This window comes from Crotalus tigris, unplaced genomic scaffold, assembly GCF_016545835.1.
Source record: "Crotalus tigris isolate CLP2741 ecotype Arizona unplaced genomic scaffold, ASM1654583v1 scf7180000024436.1354646, whole genome shotgun sequence".
Classification (NCBI taxonomy): domain Eukaryota; kingdom Metazoa; phylum Chordata; class Lepidosauria; order Squamata; family Viperidae; genus Crotalus; species Crotalus tigris.
Window position 1 is genome coordinate 1,317,800 of NW_024100605.1, and position 26,475 is coordinate 1,344,274.

Sequence of the window (26,475 nt, forward strand, 5' to 3'; positions counted from 1 at the left end):
GTCACCATGGTCCCATAGAGCAAAATGGACATCACCAGCAAATTCCCAGTGCTAGGGTATGATTAGGCGGGCACTTACTTTTCTAGCCTGCCGTAGCTATGTTGACTGATAAAATACATGGGAAAATCCCATTAGCAGAAAATTCCACTTAGGGTTAGGTTTAGGTCACCATGAACTCATAGAGAAAAATGGACATCGCCAACAAATTCCCAGTGCTTGGGTATGGTTAGGAGGGCACTGACTTTTCTAGCCTGCTGTATCTATGTTTCCTTGAAAAATACATGGGAAAATCGCATTTGAAGAAAATTCAACTTAGGGTTAGGGTTAGGTCACCATGATCCCATAGAGCAAAATGGACATCGCCAACCAATTCCCAGTCTTGGATATGGTTAGGAGGGCACTGACCTTTTTAGTCTGCCGTAGCTATGTTTCCTGGAAAAATACATGGGAAAATCCAATTGGCAGAAAAATCAACTTACGGTTAGAGTTAGGTCTCCATGAACTCATAGAGCAAAATGGACATCGCCAACAAATTTTCTGTGCTTGGGTATGCTTAGGAGGGCACTCACTTTTATAATCTTCCCTATCTTTCCAGGTAAAATATATGGGAAAATCACATTTGAACAAAATTCCACTTAGAGATAAAGTTAGGTCACCATGATCCCATAGAGCAAAATGGACATCGCCAACAAATTCCCAGTGCTTGGATATGGTTAGGAGGGCACTGACTTTTCTAGCCTGCCGTAACTATGTTTCCTGGAAAAATACATGGGAAGATCCCATTGGCAGAAAATTCCACTTAGGGTTAGGGTAAGATCACCATGAACTTATACAGCAAAATGTACATCGCCCAAAAATTCCCAGTGCTTGGATATGGTTAGGAGGGCACTGACTTTTCTAGCCTGCCGTAACTATGTTTCCTGGAAAAATACATGGGAAGATCCCATTGGCAGAAAATTCCACTTAGGGTTAGGGTAAGATCACCATGAACTTATACAGCAAAATGTACATCGCCCAAAAATTTCCAGTGCTTGGATTATGGTTAGGAGAGCACTTATTTTTCTAGCCTGCCGTAGCTATGTTTCCTGATAAAATACATGGGAAAATCCAATTGGCAAAAAAATCCACTTAGCGTTAGAGTTAGGTCACCATGAACCCACAGAGAAAAATGGACATCACCAACAAATTTCCAGTGCCTGGATATAGTTAAGAGGGCAATGACTTTTCTAGACTGCCGTAGCTATGTTTCCTGTTAAAATACATGGGAAGATCCCATTTGCAGAAAATTCCACTTAGGATTTGGGTTAGATCACCCTAAACCTATACAGAAAAATGGAGATTGCCAAAAAATTCCCAGTGCTTGGATATGGTTAGGAGGGCATTTACTTTTCTAGACTGCCTTATCTATATTTCATGGTAAAATACATGTGAAAATCCCATTGGAGGAAAATTCCATTTAGGGTTAGGTTTAGGTCACCATGAACCCACAGAGAAAAATGGACATCACCAACAAATTCCTAGTGCTTGGGTATGGTTAGGAGGGCAATGACTTTTCTAGCCTGCTGTACCTATGTTTCCTGGAAAAATACATGGGAAAATCGCATTTGAAGAAAATTCAACTTAGGGTTAGGTTTACGTCACCCTGAACTCATAGAGCAAAATGGACATCACCAACAAATTCCCAGTGCTTGGATATGGTTGGGAGGGCACTGACTTTTCTAATCTGCCGTAACTATGTTTCCTGGAAAAAAACATGGCAAAATCGCATTGGAAGAAAATTCCACTTAGGGTTAGGGTTAAGTCACCATGGTCCCATAGAGAAAAATGGACATCGCCAACAAATTCCCAGTGCTTGGTTTCGGTTAGGAGGCACTTACTTTTCTAGCCTGCCGTAGCTATGTTTCCTGATAAAATACATGGGAAAATCCCATTGGCAGAAAATTGCACTTAGGGTTAGGTTTAGGTCACCAGGAATTTTCTGCCAATGCAATTTTCCCATGTATTTCACGAGGAAACATAGCTACGTTAGTCTAGAAAAGTCAGTGCCCTCCTAACTATATCCAAGTACTGGGAATTTGTTGATGATGTCCATTTTTCTCTGTGGGTTCATGGTGACCGAACTCTAACCCTAAGTGGAATTTTCCTCCAATGACATTTTCCCATATATTTTACCAGGAAAGATAGGGCAGAGTTGAAAAGTCAGTGCCCTCCTAACCATACCCAAGCACAGCAAATTAGTTGGCAATGTCCATTTTGCTCTATGAGTTCATGGTGACCTAAGTCTAACCCTAAGTGGAATTTTCTTCCAATGAGATTTCCCCATATATTTTACTAGGAAAGATAAGGCAGAGTAGAAAAGTCAGTGCCCTCCTAACCATAACCAAGCACAGCAAATTTGTTGGCGATGTCCATTTTGCTCTATCACTTCATGGTGACGTAACCCTAACCCTAAGTGGAATTTTCTGCCAAAGGGATTTTCCCATGTATTTTACGAGGGAACATAGCTACTGCAGTCTAGAAAAGTCAGTGCCCTCCTAACTATATCCAAGCACTGGGAATTTGTTGGCGATGTCCATTTTGCTCTATACGTTTATGGTGATCTAACCCTAACCCTAAGTGGAATTTTCTGCCAATGGTATTTTCCTATTTATTTAACCAGGAAAAATAACTACAGCTGGCTAGAAAAGTCAGTGCCCTCCTAACCATATCCAAGTACTGGGAATTTGTTGGTGATGTCCATTTTTCTCTGTGGGTTCATGTTGACCTAACTCTAACCCTAAGTGGAATTTTCTTCAAATGCGATTTTCCCTTGTATTTTTCCTGGAGACATAGATACAGCAGGCTAGAAAAGTCATTGCTCTCATAACCATATCCAAGCACTGGGAATTTTTTGGCTATGTACATTTTGCTGTATAAGTTTATGGTGATGTAACCCTAGCCTTAAGTGGAATTTTCTGCCAATGGGATCTTACCATGTATTTTACCAAAAAAGATACATAGGGAAGGCTAGAAAAGTCAGTGCCCTCCTAACCAAAACCAAGTACTGGGAATTTGTTGGCAAAGTCCGTTTTGCTCTATGAGTTCAGAGTGAGGTAACCCTAAACCGAAGTGGAATTTTCTGCCAATGGGATCTTTACATGTATTTTAGCAGGAAACATAGATACGGCAGGCTAGAACAGTCAGTGCCCTTCTAACCATATCCAAGCACTGGGATTTTGTTGGTGATGCCCATTTTGCTCTGTGGGTTCATGGTGACTTAACCCTATCCCTAAGTGGAATATTCCTCCAACGTATTCCTCCCGTGTATTTTTCCAGGAAACATAGATAAGGCAGGCTAGAAAAGTCAGTGCCCTCCTAACCACACTGAAGCACTGGCAATTTGTTGGCGATGTCCATTTTTCTCTACGAGTTTATGATGACCTAACCCTAACCCTAAGTGGAATTTTCTGCCAATTGGATTTTCCCATGTATTTTACCAGGAAACATAGATACGGCAGACTAGAAAAATAAGTGCCATCCTAACTATACCCAAGCACTGTGAATTTACTGGTGATGTCCATTTTGCTCTATGCGTTCAGCGTTACATAACCGTAACCCTAAGTGGAATTTTCCTCCAATGGGATTTTCCCATGTATTTTACCAGGAAACATAATTACTGCAGGCTAGTAAAGCAAGTTCCGACCTAACCATACCCAAGCACTTGAAATTTGTCGGTGATGTCTATTTTGTTCTGTGGGTTCATGGTGACTTAATTCTAATCCTAAGTGGAATTTTCCTCCACTGGGATTTTTCCATACATTTTTCCAGGAAACATAGTTACGGAAGATTAGAAAAGTCAGTGCCCTCCTAACCATATCCAAGCACTGGGAATTTTTTGGCGATGTCCATTTTGCTCTATGGGATCATAGTGACCTAACCCTAACCCTAAGTGGAATTTTCTTCAAATGCGATTTTCCCTTGTATTTTCCAGGAAACTTAGATACAGCATGGTAGAAAAGTCATTGCCCTCCTAACCATATCCAAGCACTGGGAATTTTTTGGCGATGTCCATTTTGGTCTATAGGTTTATGGTGATGTAACCCTAACATTAAGTGGAATTTTCTGCCAATGGGATCTTCCCATGTATTTTACCAGGAAAGATACATAGGGAAGGCTAGAAAAGTCAGTGCCCTCCTAACCGAAACGAAGTACTGGGAATTTGTTGGCAAAGTCTGTTTTGCTCTATGATGTCAGGGTGAGGTAACCCTAAACCGAAGTCGAATTTTCTGCCAATGGGATCTTCCCATGTATTTTACCAGGAAACCTAGATACGGCATGCTAGAAAAATCAGTGCCCTCCTAAATATACCCAAGCACTGTGAATTTACTGGCGATGTCCATTTTGCTCTATGGGATCATGGTGACCTAACCCTAACCCTAAGTGGAATTTTCTTCAAATGTGATTTTCCCTTGTATTTTCCAGGAAACTTAGATACAGCATGGTAGAAAAGTCATTGCCCTCCTAACCATATCCAAGCACTGGGATTTTGTTGGCGATGCCCATTTTGCTCTGTGGGTTCATGGTGACTTAACCCTAACCCTAAGTGGAATATTCCTCCAATGTATTCCTCCCGTGTATTTTTTCAGGAAACATAGATACGGAAGGCTAGAAAAGTCAGTGCCCTCCTAACCATACTGAAGCACTGGGAATTTGTTGGCGATGTCCATTTTTCTCTATGAGTTTATGGTGACCTAACCCTAACCCTAAGTGGAATTTTCTGCCAATGGGATTTTCCCATGTATTTTACCTGGAAACATAGATACGGCAGACTAGAAAAATCAGTGCCCTCCTAAATATACCCAAGCGCTGTGAATTTACTGGCGATGTCCATTTTGCTCTATGGGATCATGGTGACCTAACCCTATCCCTTAGTGGAATTTTCTTCAAATGCGATTTCCCATGTATTTTTCCAGGAAACATAGATACAGCAGGCTAGAAAAGTCAGTGCCCTCCTAACCATATCCAAGTACTGGGAATTTGTAGGTGATGTCCATTTTGCTCTATGGGACCATGGTGACCTAACCCTAACCCTAAGTGGAATTTTCTGCCAATTGGATTTTCCCATGTATTTTAGCAGGAAACTTAGATACGGCAGGTTAGAAAAGTTAGTGCCCTCATAACCATACCCAAGCACTGGGAATTTGTAGGTGATGTCCATTTTGCTCTATGGGACCATGGTGACTTAACCCTAATCCTAAGTGGAATTTTCTTCCAATGCGGTTTTCCCATGTATTTTTCCAGGAATCATAGTTACGGCAGACTAGAAAGGTCAGTGCCCTCCTAACCATACTCAAGCCCTGGGAATTTGTTGGCAATGTCAATTTTTCTCTATGAGTTCATGGTGACCTAACGCTAACCCTAAGTGGAATTTTCCTCCAATGGGATTTTCACATGTATTTTACCATGAAATATAGATACGGCAGACTAGAAAAGTCAGTGCCCTCCTAACCATACCCAAGCACAGCAAATTTGTTGGCTATGTCCATTTTGCTCTATGAGTTCATGGTGACCTAACCCTATACCTAAGTGGAATTTTCTTCCAATGCGATTTTCCCATGTATTTTACCAGGAAACATAGTTACGGCAGACTAGAAATGTCAGTGCCCTCCTAACCATATCCAAGCACTAAGAATTTGTTGGTAAAATCAATTTTGCTCTATGGGATTATGGTGACCTAACCTTATCCTAAGTGGAATTTTCTTCAAATGCGATTTTCCCATGTATTTTTCCGAGAAACATAGATACAGCAGGCTAGAAAAATGATTGCCCTCCTAACCATACCCAAGCACTGGGAATTTGTTGGCGTTCTCCATTTTGCTCTATGGGTTCATGGTGACGTAACCCTAATCCTGAGTGGAATTTTCTGCCAATGCGATTTTCCCATGTATTTTTCCGAGAAACATAGATACAGCAGGCTAGAAAAATGATTGCCCTCCTAACCATACCCAAGCACAGCAAATTTGTTGGCAATATCCATTTTGCTCTATGAGTTCATGGTGACCTAACCCTAACCCTAAGTGGAATTTTCTGCCAATGGGATTTTCCCATGTATTTTATTAGGAAACATAGCTACGGCAGTATAGAAAAGTCAGTGCCCTCCTAACCATATCCAAGCACTGGGAATTTGTTGGCAATGTAGATTTTGCTCTAAGGGATCATGGTGACCTAACCCAAATCCTAAGTGGAATTTTCTGCCCATGCGATTTTCCCATGTATTTTTCCAGGAAACATAGATACGGGAGACTAGAAAAGTCAGTGCCCTGCTAACCATACTCAAGCACAGCAAATTTGTTGGCAATGTCCATTTTGCTTTATGAGTTCATGGTGACCTAACTCTAAACCTAAGTGGAATCTTCCTCAAATGCTATTTTCCCATGTATTTTACAGGAAAACTTAGATACGGCAGGCTAGAAAAGTTAGTGCCCTCATAACCATAGCCAAGCACTGGGAATTTGTTGGTGATGTCAATTTTTCTCTGTGGCTTCATGGTGACCTAACCCTAACCCTAAGTGGAATTTTCTACCAATGGGATTTTCCCATGTATTTTACCAGGAAACATAGATACGGCAGGCTAGAAAAGTCAGTGCCCTGCTAACCATACTCAAGCACAGCAAATTTGTTGGCAATGTCCATTTTGCTTTATGAGTTCATGGTGACCTAACTCTAACCTAAGTGGAATGCTATTTTCCCTCTTAAATGCTAGTGCCCTCATAACCATAGCCAAGCCAATGGCTTCATGGTTAACCCTAAGTGGAATTTTCTGCCCATGCGGAGGAAACTTAGATACGGCAGGCTAGAAAAGTTAGTGCCCTCATAACCATAGCCAAGCACTGGGAATTTGTTGGTGATGTCCATTTTGCTCTATGGGACCATGGTGAATTAACCCTAACCCTAAGTGGAATTTTCTTCCAATGCGATTTTCCCATGTATTTTTCCAGGAAACATAGTTGCGGCAGACTAGAAAAGTCAGTGCCCTCCTAACCATACCCAAGCACTGGGAATTTGTTGGTGATGTCCATTTTGCTCTATGGGATCATGGAGACCTAACCCTAACCCTAAGTGGTTTTTCCGCCAATGGAATTTTCCCATGTATTTTTCCAGGAAACATAAATACAGCAGGCTAGAAAAGTCATTGCCCTCGTAACCATACCCAAGCACTGGGAATTTGTTGGCAATGTAGATTTTGCTCTAAGGTATCATGGTGACCTAACCCAAATCCTAAGTGGAATTTTCTGCCAATGCGATTTTCCCATGTATTTTTCCAGGAAACATAGATACGGCAGGCTAGAAAAGTCAGTGCCCTCCTAACCATATCCAAGCACTGGGAATTTGTTGGCGATGTCCATTTTGCTCTATAGGATCATGGTGATCTAACCCTAACCCTAAGTGGAATTTTCTTCAAAAGCGATTTCCCATGTATTTTTCCAGGAAACATAGATACAGCAGGCTAGAAAAGGAAGTGCCCTCCTAACCACATCCAAGCACTGGGAATTTTTTGGCGAAGTCCATTTTGCTCTATGAGTTCAGGGTGAGGTAACCCTATCCCTAAGTGGAATTTTCTGCCAATGGTATTTTCCCATGTATTTTACCAGCAAACATAGATACGGCAGGCTAGAAAAGTCAGTGCCCTCCTAACCATACCCAAGGACAGCAAATTAGTTGGCAACGTCCATTTTGCTCGATGAGTACATGGTGACCTAACTCTAACCCGAAGAGGAATTTTCCTCCAATGAGATTTTCCCATATATTTTACCAGGAAAGATAGGGCAGACTAGAAAATTAGTGCCCTCCTAACCATACGCAAGCACTGGGAATTTGTTGGCGATGTCCATTTTGCTCTAAGGGATCATGGTGACCTAACCCTAACCCTAAGTGGAATTTTCTGCCAATGGGATTTTCCCATGTATTTTGCCAGGAAACATAGCTACGGCAGTATAGAAAATCAGTGCCCTCCTAACCATATCCAAGCACTGGGAATTTGTTGGTGATGTCAATTTTTCTCTGTGGGTTCAATGTGACCTAACCCGAACCCTAAGTGTAATTTTCTGCCAATGGGATTTTCCCATGTATTTTACCAGGAAACATAGCTACGGCAGTATAGAAAAGTCAGTGCCATCCTAACCATATCCAAGCACTGGGAATTTGTTGGTGATGTCAATTTTTCTCTATGGGACAATGGTGACCTAACCCTAATCCTAAGTGGAATTTTCTGCCAATGGGATTTTCCCATGTATTTTACCAGGAAACATAGATATGGCAGGCTAGAAAGGTTAGTGCTTTCATAATCATACCCAAGCACTGGGAATTTGTTGATGATGCCCATTTTGCTCTATGGGACCATGGTGACCTAACCCTAACCCTAAGTGGAATTTTCTGCCAATGGGATTTTCCCATGTATTTTACCAGGAAACATAGCTACGGCAGGCTAGAAAAGTCATTGCCCTCCTAACGATATACAAACACTGGGAATATGTTGGTGATGTCCAATTTTCTCTGTGGGTTAATGGTGACCTAACTCTAACCCTAAGTGGAATTTCCTCCAATGGGATTTTCACATGTATTTTACCATGAAATATAGATATGGCAGGCTAGAAAGGTCAGTGCCCTCCTAACCATACTCAAGCACTGGGAATTTGTTGGCGATGTCAATTTTTCTCTATGAGTTCATGGTGACCTAACCCTAACCCTAAGAGGAATTTTCTAACAATGGGATTTTCCCATGTATTTTACCAGGAAAGATAGGGCAGACTAGAAAATCAGTGCCCTACTAACCATACCCAAGCACTGGGAATTTGTTGGCGATGTCCATTTTGCTCTAAGGGATCATGGTGACCTAACCCTAAACCTAACTGAAATTTTCAGCCAATGGGATTTTCCCATGTATTTTACCAGGAAACATAGATAAAGCAGGCTAGAAAATTCATTGCTCTCCTAACCATACCCAAGCACAGCAAATTTGTTGGCGATGTCCATTTTGCTCTATGAGTTCATGGTGACCTTACTCTAACCCTAAGTGGATTTTTCTGCCAATGGGATTTTCCCATGTATTTTACCAGGAAACATAGCTACGGCAGTATAGAATAGTCATTGCCTTCCTAACCATACCCAAGCACTGGGAATTTGTTGGCAATGTCAATTTTTCTCTATGAGTTCATCGTGACCTAACCCTAACCCTAAGTGGAATTTTCTGCCAATGGGATTTTCCCATGTATTTTACCAGGAAAGATAGGGCAGACTAGAAAATCAGTGCCCTACTAACCATACCCAAGCACTGGGAATTTGTTGGCGATGTCCATTTTGCTCTAAGGGATCATGGTGACCTAACCCTAACCCTAAATGAAATTTTAAGCCAATGGGATTTTCCCATGTATTTTACCAGGAAACATAGATAAAGCAGGCTAGAAAAGTCATTGCTCTCCTAACCATACCCAAGCACAGCAAATTTGTTGGCGATGTCCATTTTGCTCTATGAGTTCATGGTGACCTTACTCTAACCCTAAGTGGATTTTTCGGCCAATTGGATTTTCCAATGTATTTTACCAGGAAAGATAACTACGGCTGGATAGAAAGTAAGTGCCCTCCTAACCATACAGAAGCACTGGGAATTAGTTGGCGATGTCAATTTTTCTCTATGAGTTCATCGTGACCTAACCCTAACCCTAAGTGTAATTTTCTGCCAATGGGATTTTCCCATGTATTTTAACAGGAAACATAGCTACGGCAGTATAGAAAAGTCAGTGCCCTCATAACCATATCCAAGCACTGGGAATTTGTTGGTGATGTCAATTTTTCTCTGTGGGTTCAATGTGACCTAACCCTAATCCTAAGTGGAATTTTCTGCCAATGGGATTTTCCCATGTATTTTACCAGGAAATATAGATACGGCAGACTAGAAAAGTTAGTGCTTTCATAACCATACCCAAGCACTGGGAATTTGTTGATGATGCCCATTTTGCTCTATGGGACCATGGTGACCTAACCCTAACCCTAAGTGGAATTTTCTTCCAATGCGATTTTCCCATGTATTTTTCCAGGAAACATAGTTATGGCAGGCTAGAAAAGTCAGTGCCCCCCTAACCATACCCAAGAACAGCAAATTTGTTGGCGATGTCCATTTTGCTCTATGAGTTCATGGTGACCTAACTCTAACCCTAAGTGCATTTTTCGGCCAATTTGATTTTCCCATGTATTTTACCAGGAAACATAACTACGGCAGGATAGAAAAGTAAGTGCCCTCCTAACCATACCCAAGCACTGGGAATTTGTTGGTGATGTCAATTTTTCTCTATGAGTTCATCGTGACCTAACCCTAACCCTAAGTGGAATTTTCTGCCAATGGGATTTTCCCATGTATTTTACCAGGAAACATAGATACGGCAGGCTAGAAAGGTTAGTGCTTTCATAACCATACCCAAGCACTGGGAATTTGTTGGTGATGTCGATTTTGCTCTATGGGACCATGGTGACCTAACCCTAATCCTACGTGGAATTTTCTTCCAATGCAATTTTCCCATGTATTTTTCCAGGAACCATAGTTACGGGAGACTAGAAAAGTCAGTGCCCTCCTAACCATATCCAAGCACTGGGAATTTGTTGGCGATGTCCATTTTGCTCTATGGGATCATGGTGACCTAACCCTAACCCTAAGTGGAATTTTCTGCCAATGGGATTTTCCCATATATTTTTCCAGGAAACAGATACAGCAGGCTAGAAAAGTCATTGCCCTCCTAACCATACCCAAGCACTGGGAATTTGTTGGCGATGTCAATTTTTCTCTATGACTTCATGGTGACGTAACCCTAACCCTAAGTGGAATTTTCTGCCAATGGTATTTTCCCATGTATTTTACAAGGAAGCATAGCTACGGCAATCTAGAAAAGTCAGTGCCCTCCTAACCATATCCAACCACTGGGAATTTTTTGGCGATGTCAATTTTGCTGTATAAGTTTATGGTGATCTAACCCTAACCCTAAGTGGAATTTTCTGCCAATGCGATTTTCCCATGTATTTTATCAGGAAACATAGATACGGCAGGCTAGAAAAGTTAGTGCCCTCCTAAGCATACCCAAGCACTGGGAATTTGTTGGTGATGTCCATTTTTCTCTATGAGTTCATGGTGACCTAAACCTAACCCTAAGTGGAATTTTCTGCCAATGGGACCTTCCCATGTATTTTAAGAGGAAACATAGCTACGGCAGGCTAGAAAAGTTACTGCTTTCATAACCATACCAAAGCACTGGGAATTTGTTGGTGATGTCCATTTTGCTCTATGGGACCATGTTGACCTAACCCTAATCCTAAGTGGAATTTTCTTCCAATGCGATTTTCCCATGGATTTTTCCAGGAAACATAGTTACGGCAGACTAGAAAAGTCAGTGCCCTCCTAACCATACCCAAGCACAACAAATTTGTTGGCGATGTCCATTTTGCTCTATGAGTTCATGGTGACCTAACTCTAACCCTAAGTGGATTTTTCGGCCAATTGGATTTTCCCATGTATTTTTCCAGGAAACATAGTTATGGCAGCCTACAAAAATCATTGCCCTCCTAACCATACCCAAGCACTGGGAATTTGTTCGCGATGTCCATTTTGCTCTATGGGATCATGGTGACCTAACCCTAACCCTAAGTGGAATTTTCTGCCAATGCGATTTTCCCATGTATTTTATCAGGAAACATAGATACGGCAGGCTAGAAAAGTTAGTACCCTCATAACCATATCCAAGCACTGGGAATTTGTTGGTGATGTCCATTTTGCTCTATGGGACCATGGTGACCTAACCCTAACCCTAAGTGGAATTTTCCTCCAATGGGATTTTCACATGTATTTTACCATGAAATATAGATACGGCAAGCTAGAAAATTCAGTGCGGTCCTAACCATACTCAAGCACTGGGAATTGGTTGGCGACGTCAATTTTTCTCTATGTTTTCATCGTGACATAACCCTAACCCTAAGTGGAATTTTCTGCCAATGCGATTTTCCCATGTATTTTTCCAGAAAACATAGTTACGGCAGACTAGAAAAGTCAGTGCCCTCCAAACCATACCCAAGCACAGCAAATTTGTTGGCGATGTCCATTTTGCTCTATGAGTTCATGGTGACCTAACTCTAACACTAAGTGGATTTTTCGGCCAATTGGATTTTCCCATGTATTTTTCCAGGAAACATAGTTATGGTAGTCTAAAAAAGTCATTGCCCTCCTAACCATACCCAAGCACTGGGAATTTGTTGGCGATGTCCATTTTGCTCTATGGGATCATGGTGACCTAACCCTAATCCTAAGTGGAATTTTCTGCCAATGCGATTTTCCCATATATTTTTCCAGGAAACATAGATACGGCAGGCTAGAAAAGTCAGTGCCCACATAACCATACTGAAGCACAAAAAATTTGTTGGCGATGTCAATTTTTCTCTATGACTTCATGGTGACGTAACCCTAACCCTAAGTGGAATTTTCTGCCAATGGTATTTTCCCATGTATTTTACAAGGAAGCATAGCTACGGCACTCTAGAAAAGTCAGTGCCCTCCTAACCATATCCAACCACTGGGAATTTTTTGGCGATGTCAATTTTGCTGTATAAGTTTATGGTGATCTAAAACCTAACCCTAAGTAGAATTTTCTGCCAATGCGATTTTCCCATGTATTTTATCAGGAAAGATAGATACGGCAGGCTAGAAAAGTTAGTGCCCTGCTAAGCATACCCAAGCACTGGGAATTTGTTGGTGATGTCCATTTTGCTCTATCGGACCATGGTGACTTAACCCTAATCCTAAGTGGAATTTTCTTCCAATGGGACCTTCCCATGTATTTTTCCAGGAAACATAGTTATGGCAGCCTACAAAAATCATTGCCCTCCTAACCATACCCAAGCACTGGGAATTTGTTCGCGATGTCCATTTGGCTCTATGGGATCATGGTGACCTAACCCTAATCCTAAGTGGAATTTTCTGCCAATGCGATTTTCCCATGTATTTTACCAGGAAAGATAGGGCAGAGTAAAAAAGTCAGGGCCCTCCTAACCATACCCAAGTAGAGCAAATTTGTTGGCGATGTCCATTTTGCTCTATGAGTTCATGGTGACCTAACTCTAACCCTAAGTGGATTTAAATTCCCATGCGATTTTCCCATGTATTTTTCTAGGAAACATAGATATGGCAGGGTGGAAAAATCAGTGCCCTTCTAACCATACTCAAGCACTGGGAATTTGTTGGCAATGTCAATTTTTCTCTATGAGTTCATGGTGACCTAACCCTAACTCTAAGTGGAATTTTCTGCCAATGGGATTTTCCCATGTATTTTATTAGGAAACATAGCTACGGCATGCTAGAAAAGTCAGTGCCCTCCTAATCATACCCAAGCACAGTAAATTTGTTGGCGATGTCCATTTTGCTCTATGAGTTAATGCTGACCATCTCTAACTGTAATTTTTTTTTTCTGCCAATTGGATTTTCCCATGTATTTTACCAGGAAACATATACATGGCAAGCTAGAAAAATTAGTGCCCTCCTAACCATACCAAAGCACTGGGAATTTGTTGGCGATGTCAATTTTGCTCTATAGGACCATGGTGACTTAACCCTAATCTTAAGTGGAATTTTCTTCCAATGCGGTTTTCCCATGGATTTTTCCAGGAAACATAGTTACGGCAGACTAGAAAGGTCAGTGCCCTCCCAACCACATCCAAGCACTGGGAATTTGTTGGCGATGTCCATTTTGCTATATGGAATCATGGTGACCTAACTCTAACCCTAAGTGGAATTTTCTTCCAATGGGACCTTCCCATGTATTTTTCCAGGAAACATAGTTATGGCAGCCTACAAAAATCATTGCCACCCTAACCATACCCAAGCACTGGGAATTTGTTCGCGATGTCCATTTGGCTCTATGGGATCATGGTGACCTAACCCTAATCCTAAGTGGAATTTTCTGCCAATGCGATTTTCCCATGTATTTTACCAGGAAAATAGGGCAGAGTAAAAAAGTCAGGGCCCTCCTAACCATACCCAAGTAGAGCAAATTTGTTGGCGATGTCCATTTTGCTCTATGAGTTCATGGTGACCTAACTCTAACCCTAAGTGGATTTAAATTCCCATGCGATTTTCCCATGTATTTTTCTAGGAAACATAGATATGGCAGGGTGGAAAAATCAGTGCCCTTCTAACCATACTCAAGCACTGGGAATTTGTTGGCAATGTCAATTTTTCTCTATGAGTTCATGGTGACCTAACCCTAACTCTAAGTGGAATTTTCTGCCAATGGGATTTTCCCATGTATTTTATTAGGAAACATAGCTACGGCATGCTAGAAAAGTCAGTGCCCTCCTAATCATACCCAAGCACAGTAAATTTGTTGGCGATGTCCATTTTGCTCTATGAGTTAATGCTGACCATCTCTAACTGTAATTTTTTTTTTCTGCCAATTGGATTTTCCCATGTATTTTACCAGGAAACATATACATGGCAAGCTAGAAAAATTAGTGCCCTCCTAACCATACCAAAGCACTGGGAATTTGTTGGCGATGTCAATTTTGCTCTATAGGACCATGGTGACTTAACCCTAATCTTAAGTGGAATTTTCTTCCAATGCGGTTTTCCCATGGATTTTTCCAGGAAACATAGTTACGGCAGACTAGAAAGGTCAGTGCCCTCCCAACCATATCCAAGCACTGGGAATTTGTTGGCGATGTCCATTTTGCTATATGGGATCATGGTGACCTAACCCTAACCCTAAGTGGAATTTTCTTCAAAGGTGATTTTCCCATATATTTTTCCAGGAAACATAGATACAGCAGGCTAGAAAAGTCATTGCCCTCCTAACCATACCCAAGCACTGGGAATTTGTTGATGATGTCCATTTTTCTGTTTGAGTTCATGGTGACCTAACTCTAACCCTAAGTGGATTTTTCTTCCAATGCGATTTTCCCATGTATTTTTCCAGGAAACATAGTTACGGCAGACTAGAAAAGTCAGTGCCCTCCTAACCATATCCAAGCACTGGGAATTTGTTGGTGATGTCCATTTTGCTCTATGGGACCATGGTGACCTAACCCTAACCCTAAGTGGAATTTTCTTCAAATGTGATTTTCCCATGTATTTTATTAGGAAAGATAGCTACGGCATGCTAGAAAAGTCAGTGCCCTCCTAACCATACCCAAGCACAGCAAATTTGTTGGCGATGTCCATTTTGCTCTATGAGTTAATGCTGACCTAACTCTAACTGTAATTTTTTTTTTCTGCCAATTGGATTTTCCCATGTATTTTACCAGGAAACATAGATACGGCAGGCTAGAAAAGTAAGTGCCCTCCCAACCATACCCAAGCACAGGAAATTTGTTGGCGATGTCCATTTTGCTCTATGAGTTCATGGTGACCTAACTCTAACCCTAAGTGGATTTTTCGGCCAATTGGATTTTCCCATGTATTTTTCCAGGAAACATAGTTATGGCAGTCTACAAGAATCATTGCCCTCCTAACCATACCCAAGCACTGGGAATTTGTTGGCGATGTCCATTTTGCTCTATGGGATCATGGTGACCTAACCCTAACCCTAAGTGGAATTTTCTGCCAATGGTATTTTCCCATGTATTTTACCAGGAAGCATAGCTACGGCAGTCTAGAAAAGTCAGTGCCCTCCTAACCATATCCAACCACTGGGAATTTTTTGGCGATGTCGATTTTGCTGTATAAGTTTATGGTGATCTAACCCTAACCCTAAGTGGAATTTTCTGCCAATGCGATTTTCCCATGTATTTTATCAGGAAAGATAGATACGGCAGGCTAGAAAAGTTAGTTCCCTCATAACCATATCCAAGCACTGGGAATTTGTTGGTGATGTCCATTTTTCTCTGTGGGTTCATGGTGACCTAACTCTAACCCTAAGTGGAATTTTCCTCCAATGGGATTTTCACATGTATTTTACCATGAAATATAGATACGGCAGGCTAGAAAAGTCAGTGCCCTCCTAACCATATCCAAGCACAGCAAATTTGTTTGGCGATGTCCATTTTGCTCTATGAGTTCATGGTGACCTAACTCTAACCCTAAGTGGATTTTTCGGCCAATTGGATTTTCCCATGTATTTTACCAGGAAACATAACTACGGCTGGATAGAAAAGTAAGTGCCCTCCTAACCATACACAATCACTGGGAATTTGTTGGCGATGTCAATTTTTCTCTATGAGTTCAGGGTGAGGTAACCCTATCCCTAAGTGGAATTTTCTGCAAATGGTATTTTCCCATGTATTTTACCAGCAAACATAGATATGGCAGGTTAGAAAAGTCAGTGCCCTCCTAACCATACCCAAGGACAGCAAATTAGTTGGCAATGTCCATTTTGCTCTATGAGTACATGGTGACCTAACTCTTACCCTAAGTGGAATTTTCCTCCAATGAGATTTTCCCATATATTTTACCAGGAAAGATAGGGCAGACTAGAAAGGTCAGTGCCCTCCTAACCATACCCAAGCACTGGGAATTTGTTGGTGATGTCAATTTTTCACTGTGGGTTCATAGTGACCTAACCCTAACCCTACGTGGAATTTTCTGCCAATGGGATTTTTCCATGTATTTTACCAGGAAACATATATATGGCAAGCTAGAAAAGTTAGTGCCCTCCTAACCATACCAAAGCACTGGGACTTTGTTGGTGATGTCTGTTTTGCTCTATAGGACCATGGTGACTTAACCCTAATCTTAAGTGGAATTTTCTTCCAATGCGGTTTTCCCATGGATTTTTCCAGGAAACATAGTTACGGCAGACTAGAAAGGTCAGTGCCCTCCCAACCATATCCAAGCACTGGGAATTTGTTGGCGATGTCCATTTTGCTATATGGGATCATGGTGACCTAACCCTAACCCTAAGTGGAATTTTCTTCAAATGTGATTTTCCCATATATTTTTCCAGGAAACATAGATACAGCAGGCTAGAAAAGTCATTGCCCTCCTAACCATACCCAAGCACTGGGAATTTGTTGATGATGTCCATTTTTCTCTTTGAGTTCATGGTGACCTAACTCTAACCCTAAGTGGATTTTTCTTCCAATGCGATTTTCCCATGTATTTTTCCAGGAAACATAGTTACGGCAGACTAGAAAAGTCAGTGCCCTCCTAACCATACCCAAGCACTGGGAATTTGTTGGTGATGTCCATTTTGCTCTAAGGGATCATGGTGACCTAACCCTAATTCTAAGTGGAATTTTCTGCCAATGCGATTTTCCCATGTATTTTTCCAGGAAACATAGATACGGCAGGCTAGAAAAGTTAGTGCCCTCATAACCATATCCAAGCACTGGGAATTTGTTGGTGATGTCCCTTTTGCTCTATGGGACCATGGTGACCTAACCCTAACCCTAAGTGGAATTTTCTTCAAATGTGATTTTCCCATGTATTTTATTAGGAAAGATAGCTACGGCATGCTAGAAAAGTCAGTGCCCTCCTAACCATACCCAAGCACAGCAAATTTGTTGGTGATGTCCATTTTGCTCTATGAGTTAATGCTGACCTAACTCTAACTGTAATTTTTTTTTTCTGCAAATTGGATTTTCCCATGTATTTTACCAGGAAACATAGATACGGCAGGCTAGAAAAGTAAGTGCCCTCCTAACCATACCCAAGCACAGGAAATTTGTTGGCGATGTCCATTTTGCTCTATGAGTTCATGGTGACCTAACTCTAACCCTAAGTGGATTTTTCGGCCAATTGGATTTTCCCATGTATTATTCCAGGAAACATAGTTATGGCAGGCTACAAGACTCATTGCCCTCCTAACCATACCCAAGCACTGGGAATTTGTTGGCGATGTCCATTTTGCTCTATGGGATCATGGTGACCTACCCTAACCCTAAGTGGAATTTTCTGCCAAAGGTATTTTCCCATGTATTTTAACAGGAAGCATAGCTATGGCAGTCTAGAAAAGTCAGTGCCCTCCTAACCATATCCAACCACTGGGAATTTTTTGGCGATGTCGATTTTGCTGTATAAGTTTATGGTGATCTAACCCTAACCCTAAGTGGAATTTTCTGCCAATGCGATTTTCCCATGTATTTTATCAGGAAAGATAGATACGGCAGGCTAGAAAAGTTAGTTCCCTCATAACCATATCCAAGCACTGGGAATTTGTTGGTGATGTCCATTTTTCTCTGTGGGTTCATGGTGACCTAACTCTAACCCTAAGTGGAATTTTCCTCCAATGGGATTTTCACATGTATTTTACCATGAAATATAGATACGGCAGGCTAGAAAAGTCAGTGCCCTCCTAACTATACACAAGCACAGCAAATTTGTTGGCGATGTCCATTTTGCTCTATGAGTTCATGGTGACCTAACTCTAACCCTAACTGGATTTTTCGGCCAATTGGATTTTCCCATGTATTTTACCAGGAAACATAACTACGGCTGGATAGAAAAGTAAGTGCCCTCCTAACCATACACAATCACTGGGAATTTGTTGGTGATGTCAATTTTTCTCTATGAGTTCAGGGTGAGGTAACCCTATCCCTAAGTGGAATTTTCTGCAAATGGTATTTTCCCATGTATTTTACCAGACAAACATAGCATGCAGGTTAGAAAGGCAAGTGCCTCATAACCATACCCAAGGACAGCAAATTTAGTTGGCAATGGTCCATTTTCGCTCTATGAGTACATGGCTGACCTAACTCTCCCCTAAGTGGATTTTCCCTCCAATTGAGATTTTCCCATATATTTTACCAGGAAAGATTAGGCAGACTAGAAAAGTCAGTGCCCCTCCTAACCATACCCAAGCACTGGGGAATTTGTTGGTGATGTCACTTTTCACGTGGGTCATAGTGACTACCTAACTTACGTGGAATTTCTGCAATGGGATTTTCTCCAGGTATTTTACCAGGAAACATATAGATGGCAAGCTAGACAAGTTAGTGCCCTCCTAACCATACCAAAGCACTGGGAATTTGTTGGTGATGTCTGTTTTGCTCTATAGGACCATGGTGACTTAACCCTAATCTTAAGTGGAATTTTCTTCCAATGCGGTTTTCCCATGGATTTTTCCAGGAAACATAGTTACGGCAGACTAGAAAGGTCAGTGCCCTCCCAACCAGATCCAAGCACTGGGAATTTGTTGGCGATGTCCATTTTGCTATATGGGATCATGGTGACCTAACCCTAACCCTAAGTGGAATTTTCTTCAAATGTGATTTTCCCATATATTTTTCCAGGAAACATAGATACAGCAGGCTAGAAAAGTCATTGCCCTCCTAACCATATCCAACCACTGGGAATTTTTTGGCGATGTCGATTTTGCTGTATAAGTTTATGGTGATCTAACCCTAACCCTAAGTGGAATTTTCTGCCAATGCGATTTTCCCATGTATTTTATCAGGAAAGATAGATACGGCAGGCTAGAAAAGTTAGTTCCCTCATAACCATATCCAAGCACTGGGAATTTGTTGGTGATGTCCATTTTTCTCTGTGGGTTCATGGTGACCTAACTCTAACCCTAAGTGGAATTTTCCTCCAATGGGATTTTCACATGTATTTTACCATGAAATATAGATACGGCAGGCTAGAAAAGTCAGTGCCCTCCTAACTATACACAAGCACAGCAAATTTGTTGGCGATGTCCATTTTGCTCTATGAGTTCATGGTGACCTAACTCTAACCCTAACTGGATTTTTCGGCCAATTGGATTTTCCCATGTATTTTACCAGGAAACATAACTACGGCTGGATAGAAAAGTAAGTGCCCTCCTAACCATACACAATCACTGGGAATTTGTTGGTGATGTCAATTTTTCTCTATGAGTTCAGGGTGAGGTAACCCTATCCCTAAGTGGAATTTTCTGCAAATGGTATTTTCCCATGTATTTTACCAGCAAACATAGATATGGCAGGTTAGAAAAGTCAGTGCCCTCCTAACCATACCCAAGGACAGCAAATTAGTTGGCAATGTCCATTTTGCTCTATGAGTACATGGTGACCTAACTCTTACCCTAAGTGGAATTTTCCTCCAATGAGATTTTCCCATATATTTTACCAGGAAAGATAGGGCAGACTAGAAAGGTCAGTGCCCTCCTAACCATACCCAAGCACTGGGAATTTGTTGGTGATGTCAATTTTTCACTGTGGGTTCATAGTGACCTAACCCTAACCCTACGTGGAATTTTCTGCCAATGGGATTTTTCCATGTATTTTACCAGGAAACATATATATGGCAAGCTAGAAAAGTTAGTGCCCTCCTAACCATACCAAAGCACTGGGAATTTGTTGGTGATGTCTGTTTTGCTCTATAGGACCATGGTGACTTAACCCTAATCTTAAATGGCATTTTCTTCCAATGCGGTTTTCCCATGGATTTTTCCAGGAAACATAGTTACGGCAGACTAGAAAGGTCAGTGCCCTCCCAACCATATCCAAGCACTGGGAATTTGTTGGCGATGTCCATTTTGCTATATGGGATCATGGTGACCTAACCCTAACCCTAAGTGGAATTTTCTTCAAATGTGATTTTCCCATATATTTTTCCAGGAAACATAGATACAGCAGGCTAGAAAAGTCATTGCCCTCCTAACCATACCCAAGCACTGGGAATTTGTTGATGATGTCCATTTTTCTCTTTGAGTTCATGGTGACCTAACTCTAACCCTAAGTGGATTTTTCTTCCAATGCGATTTTCCCATGTATTTTTCCAGGAAACATAGTTACGGCAGACTAGAAAAGTCAGTGCCCTCCTAACCATACCCAAGCACTGGGAATTTGTTGGTGATGTCCATTTTGCTCTAAGGGATCATGGTGACCTAACCCTAATTCTAAGTGGAATTTTCAGCCAATGCGATTTTCCCATGTATTTTTCCAGGAAACATAGATACGGCAGGCTAGAAAAGTTAGTGCCCTCATAACCATATCCAAGCACTGGGAATTTGTTGGTGATGTCCCTTTTGCTCTATGGGACCATGGTGACCTAACCCTAACCCTAAGTGGAATTTTCTTCAAATGTGATTTTCCCATGTATTTTTTTAGGAAAGATAGCTACGGCATGCTAGAAAAGTCAGTGCCCTCCTAACCATACCCAAGCACAGCAAATTTGTTGGTGATGTCCATTTTGCTCTATGAGTTAATGCTGACCTAACTCTAACTGTAATTTTTTTTTTCTGCCAATTGGATTTTCCCATGTATTTTACCAGGAAACATAGATACGGCAGGCTAGAAAAGTAAGTGCCCTCCTAACCATACCCAAGCACAGGAAATTTGTTGGCGATGTCCATTTTGCTCTATGAGTTCATGGTGACCTAACTCTAACCCTAAGTGGATTTTTCGGCCAATTGGATTTTCCCATGTATTATTCCAGGAAACATAGTTATGGCAGGCTACAAGAATCATTGCCCTCCTAACCATACCCAAGCACTGGGAATTTGTTGGCGATGTCCATTTTGCTCTATGGGATCATGGTGACCTACCCTAACCCTAAGTGGAATTTTCTGCCAAAGGTATTTTCCCATGTATTTTAACAGGAAGCATAGCTACGGCAGTCTAGAAAAGTCAGTGCCCTCCTAACCATATCCAACCACTGGGAATTTTTTGGCGATGTCGATTTTGCTGTATAAGTTTATGGTGATCTAACCCTAACCCTAAGTGGAATTTTCTGCCAATGCGATTTTCCCCATGTATTTTATCAGGAAAGGATAGATACGGGCATGCTAGAAAAGTTAGTTCCCTCCTAACCATATCCAAGCACTGGGAATTTGTTGGTGATGTCCATTTTTCTCTGTGGGTTCATGGTGACCTAACTCTAACCCTAAGTGGATTTTCCTCCAATGGATTTTCACATGTATTTTCATGAAATATAGATACGGCAGGCTGAAAAGTCAGTGCCCTCCTAACTATACACAAGCACACAAATTTGATTGGCGATGTCCATTTTGCTCTATGAGTTCATGGTGACCTAACTTCTACCCTAAGTGGAATTTTCCTCCAATGGGATTTTAACATGTATTTTACCAGGAAACATAACTACGGCTGGATAGAAAAGTAAGTGCCCTCCTAACCATACACAATCACTGGGAATTTGTTGGCGATGTCAATTTTTCTCTATGAGTTCAGGGTGAGGTAACCCTATCCCTAAGTGGAATTTTCTGCAAATGGTATTTTCCCATGTATTTTACCAGCAAACATAGATATGGCAGGATAGAAAAGTCAGTGCCCTCCTAACCATACCCAAGGACAGCAAATTAGTTGGCAATGTCCATTTTGCTCTATGAGTACATGGTGACCTAACTCTTACCCTAAGTGGAATTTTCCTCCAATGAGATTTTCCCATATATTTTACCAGGAAAGATAGGGCAGACTAGAAAAGTCAGTGCCCTCCTAACCATACCCAAGCACTGGGAATTTGTTGGTGATGTCAATTTTTCACTGTGGGTTCATAGTGACCTAACCCTAACTCTACGTGGAATTTTCTGCCAATGGGATTTTTCCATGTATTTTACCAGGAAACATATATATGGCAAGCTAGAAAAGTTAGTGCCCTCCTAACCATACCAAAGCACTGGGAATTTGTTGGTGATGTCTGTTTTGCTCTATAGGACCATGGTGACTTAACCCTAATCTTAAGTGGAATTTTCTTCCAATGCGGTTTTCCCATGGATTTTTCCAGGAAACATAGTTACGGCAGACTAGAAAGGTCAGTGCCCTCCCAACCATATCCAAGCACTGGGAATTTGTTGGCGATGTCCATTTTGCTATATGGGATCATGGTGACCTAACCCTAACCCTAAGTGGAATTTTCTTCAAATGTGATTTTCCCATATATTTTTCCAGGAAACATAGATACAGCAGGCTAGAAAAGTCATTGCCCTCCTAACCATACCCAAGCACTGGGAATTTGTTGATGATGTCCATTTTTCTCTTTGAGTTCATGGTGACCTAACTCTAACCCTAAGTGGAATTTTCCTCCAATGGGATTTCAACATGTATTTTACCATGAAATATAGATACGGCAGGCTAGAAAAGTCAGTGCCCTCCTAACCATACCCAAGCACTGGGAATTTGTTGGCGATGTCCATTTTGCTCTAAGGGATCATGGTGACCTAACCCTAATTCTAAGTGGAATTTTCTGCCAATGCGATTTTCCCATGTATTTTTCCAGGAAACATAGATACGGCAGGCTAGAAAAGTTAGTGCCCTCATAACCATATCCAAGCACTGGGAATTTGTTGGTGATGTCCCTTTTGCTCTATGGGACCATGGTGACCTAACCCTAACCCTAAGTGGAATTTTCTTCAAATGTGATTTTCCCATGTATTTTTTTAGGAAAGATAGCTACGGCATGCTAGAAAAGTCAGTGCCCTCCTAACCATACCCAAGCACAGCAAATTTGTTGGTGATGTCCATTTTGCTCTATGAGTTAATGCTGACCTAACTCTAACTGTAATTTTTTTTTTCTGCAAATTGGATTTTCCCATGTATTTTACCAGGAAACATAGATACGGCAGGCTAGAAAAGTAAGTGCCCTCCTAACCATACCCAAGCACAGGAAATTTGTTGGCGATGTCCATTTTGCTCTATGAGTTCATGGTGACCTAACTCTAACCCTAAGTGGATTTTTCGGCCAATTGGATTTTCCCATGTATTTTTCCAGGAAACATAGTTATGGCAGCTACAAGAATCATTGCCCTCCTAACCATACCCAAGCACTGGGAATTTGTTGGCGATGTCCATTTTGCTCTATGGGATCATGGTGACCTACCCTAACCCTAAGTGGAATTTTCTGCCAAAGGTATTTTCCCATGTATTTTAACAGGAAGCATAGCTACGGCAGTCTAGAAAAGTCAATGCCCTCCTAACCATATCCAACCACTGGGAATTTTTTGGCGATGTCGATTTTGCTGTATAAGTTTATGGTGATCTAACCCTAACCCTAAGTGGAATTTTCTGCCAATGCGATTTTCCCATGTATTTTATCAGGAAAGATAGATACGGCAGGCTAGAAAAGTTAGTTCCCTCATAACCATATCCAAGCACTGGGAATTTGTTGGTGATGTCCATTTTTCTCTGTGGGTTCATGGTGACCTAACTCTAACCCTAAGTGGAATTTTCCTCCAATGGGATTTTCACATGTATTTTACCATGAAATATAGATACGGCAGGCTAGAAAAGTCAGTGCCCTCCTAACCATATCCAAGCACAGCAAATTTGTTGGCGATGTCCATTTTGCTCTATGAGTTCATGGTGACCTAACTCTAACCCTAAGTGGATTTTTCGGCCAATTGGATTTTCCCATGTATTTTACCAGGAAACATAACTACGGCTGGATAGAAAAGTAAGTGCCCTCCTAACCATACACAATCACTGGGAATTTGTTGGCGATGTCAATTTTTCTCTATGAGTTCAGGGTGAGGTAACCCTATCCCTAAGTGGAATTTTCTGCAAATGGTATTTTCCCATGTATTTTACCAGCAAACATAGATATGGCAGGATAGAAAAGTCAGTGCCCTCCTAACCATACCCAAGGACAGCAAATTAGTTGGCAATGTCCATTTTGCTCTATGAGTACATGGTGACCTAACTCTTACCCTAAGTGGAATTTTCCTCCAATGAGATTTTCCCATATATTTTACCAGGAAAGATAGGGCAGACTAGAAAAGTCAGTGCCCTCCTAACCATACCCAAGCACTGGGAATTTGTTGGTGATGTCAATTTTTCACTGTGGCTTCATAGTGACCTAACCCTAACTCTACGTGGAATTTTCTGCCAATGGGATTTTTCCATGTATTTTACCAGGAAACATATATATGGCAAGCTAGAAAAGTTAGTGCCCTCCTAACCATACCAAAGCACTGGGAATTTGTTGGTGATGTCTGTTTTGCTCTATAGGACCATGGTGACTTAACCCTAATCTTAAATGGCATTTTCTTCCAATGCGGTTTTCCCATGGATTTTTCCAGGAAACATAGTTACGGCAGACTAGAAAGGTCAGTGCCCTCCCAACCATATCCAAGCACTGGGAATTTGTTGGCGATGTCCATTTTGCTATATGGGATCATGGTGACCTAACCCTAACCCTAAGTGGAATTTTCTTCAAATGTGATTTTCCCATATATTTTTCCAGGAAACATAGATACAGCAGGCTAGAAAAGTCATTGCCCTCCTAACCATACCCAAGCACTGGGAATTTGTTGATGATGTCCATTTTTCTCTTTGAGTTCATGGTGACCTAACTCTAACCCTAAGTGGATTTTTCTTCCAATGCGATTTTCCCATGTATTTTTCCAGGAAACATAGTTACGGCAGACTAGAAAAGTCAGTGCCCTCCTAACCATACCCAAGCACTGGGAATTTGTTGGTGATGTCCATTTTGCTCTAAGGGATCATAGTGACCTAACCCTAATTCTAAGTGGAATTTTCTGCCAATGCGATTTTCCCATGTATTTTTCCAGGAAACATAGATACGGCAGGCTAGAAAAGTTAGTGCCCTCATAACCATATCCAAGCACTGGGAATTTGTTGGTGATGTCCCTTTTGCTCTATGGGACCATGGTGACCTAACCCTAACCCTAAGTGGAATTTTCTTCAAATGTGATTTTCCCATGTATTTTATTAGGAAAGATAGCTACGGCATGCTTGAAAAGTCAGTGCCCTCCTAACCATACCCAAGCACAGCAAATTTGTTGGTGATGTCCATTTTGCTCTATGAGTTAATGCTGACCTAACTCTAACTGTAATTTTTTTTTTCTGCCAATTGGATTTTCCCATGTATTTTACCAGGAAACATAGATACGGCAGGCTAGAAAAGTAAGTGCCCTCCTATCCATACCCAAGCACAGGAAATTTGTTGGCGATGTCCATTTTGCTCTATGAGTTCATGGTGACCTAACTCTAACCCTAAGTGGATTTTTCGGCCAATTGGATTTTCCCATGTATTATTCCAGGAAACATAGTTATGGCAGGCTACAAGAATCATTGCCCTCCTAACCATACCCAAGCACTGGGAATTTGTTGGCGATGTCCATTTTGCTCTATGGGATCATGGTGACCTACCCTAACCCTAAGTGGAATTTTCTGCCAAAGGTATTTTCCCATGTATTTTAACAGGAAGCATAGCTATGGCAGTCTAGAAAAGTCAGTGCCCTCCTAACCATATCCAACCACTGGGAATTTTTTGGCGATGTCGATTTTGCTGTATAAGTTTATGGTGATCTAACCCTAACCCTATGTGGAATTTTCTGCCAATGCGATTTCCCCATGTATTTTATCAGGAAAGATAGATACGGCAGGCTAGAAAAGTTAGTTCCCTCATAACCATATCCAAGCACTGGGAATTTGTTGGTGATGTCCATTTTGCTCTATGGGACCATGGTGACGTAAGCCTAACCCTAAGTGGAATTTTCTTCAAATGTGATTTTCCCATGCATTTTTCCTGGAAACATAGATACAGCAGGCTAGAAAAGTCATTGTCCTCCTAAC